Here is a 1,549-nt window from a genome sequence, read left to right as displayed (position 1 = left end):
GAGAAGGGGGCGGCCAGGGCTACAGCAGGGGCACTGCCACGCGGCCCTTCCCGCTGCGCCGCCTCCTGCCGCAAGGGCTCCGCTCTGGTTGGCAGGGAGGGAAGGAAGAGGACTGCCCTGCAGGGCGCTCTGGTTCTCCGCGCCGCCACCCCGGTTCTCCGCGCCGCCGCCCCCTACAGGGCGGCCGGAGCGGAACAAAAAAAAAAAGCGGCCGTGCCGCCCTAGGATTGGGCAGAATGCCGCCTCGAACAATCTGCCGCCCCAAGCACCAGCTTGCTCAGCTGGTGCCTGAAGGTGGCCCTGATTGTGATGAAGAGCCCCGTAAGATACAAGAGCGAAGATAACTTTTTCGGCAAGAAAACAGCCAACTGAATTGCTGAGATAAAAGTATCATATACCCAGGTAGTTGCTTGTGCACCCACATCCTAAAAGTAAAATGGTATGGCAGGCTACCTGAGCCTGCAAAAACAGACAAAAATCCCTTATCGAAAGCTCTGTGTATGGCTAAAATCATTGGGCTCTTGCCTGAAATTGTCCCAATAAGAAAGCTTAATTCAGTTTTCCTACTTTTGATTTGTTCTACCACCTGTGTGCGCCATACATTTCAGATATGGTTTAATCCATTTGTGTTGGAGCATGCAGGACCCCTGAAGATTTAGAAACTAGGGAGTAGCACTAGGTCCGAGAGTTCATGGTTCATTTGCTCATTTAATTTTTAAAAGCTAAAATTATAAGAAAAACCCCTAGCTTTCATAGCTTTTACATTTTAGTAATAGCACAAAAACTGCATCACTATACACAGATGTACTGCAGGATGAACATTTAAAACAGTTTAAATTGATGCAGTGCTGTTTTAGACAAATAGCTGTGACCATAATACATGACCGTCCTAACTGCAACATATCACTAGGAGGAGCTACACACAATAGGCAGCAGTTGCAGTATGAGACGTTGTCAAACTCATTGAAAGGATAATCCCATTTACGTGGGATTCTCATGCATGGTACTCCAAGCGGAAGTGTCACTTGATCAATAAACCACTCTCAAATTCCCTATCAAATTCCTGTCCAGGTACTAGATCCAGTCAGAACTAGATAAATGCAAGTTCAGATGGTCAGCATTACATAACAAAGTAACACCCTGCTCAGAGGCAGAATATCCCCATGATTATAAAGAAAAACTGAAGTGCCAACACAGTCATCTTAATATAATTAAAAGAGTTGTTCTAGCAAAAGCTACAGCAGCAGCCTCACTATACAGACACAGGAGTTGTATCTGCCCTTAAAAAACATTCATAACATTTTATTTTTAAAAAATGTCAGCAACTAGCATCTTGTTCATCAGGATTATCAAGATTGTGAACTAACTCTCCGGGAATGCTTGTTTATTTTATTTTTTAATCCTACACTTAATAAGCACCCATGCAAATTGCTGTAGGAACTGTGTTGATTGTTAAACCGAATTATGAGCGTTCAGTCAACTTTGGGTAAGGTTTACAGAAGTGCTCAGAATTACCTTTACTCTGCTTTCACTGAAGTTAATGGTAAAA

At 44.0% G+C, this 1,549-nt stretch overlaps 1 protein-coding gene across 1 annotated transcript in view; it reads right to left on the bottom strand.

The window, feature by feature from the left end:
- LOC113405123 (disks large homolog 5-like) overlaps nucleotides 1-1,549 on the bottom strand; it is a 205,278-nt gene that overhangs the window by 51,704 nt on the left and 152,025 nt on the right. The window lies entirely within an intron of this gene.

Source organism: Terrapene carolina, unplaced genomic scaffold (assembly GCF_002925995.2).
Source record: "Terrapene carolina triunguis isolate 2854851 unplaced genomic scaffold, T_m_triunguis-2.0 Scaffold147, whole genome shotgun sequence".
Taxonomy (NCBI): Eukaryota; Metazoa; Chordata; order Testudines; family Emydidae; genus Terrapene; species Terrapene triunguis.
The sequence above is the reverse complement of the archived record's forward strand: the minus strand, read 5'-3'. Positions and strand labels throughout refer to the sequence as shown.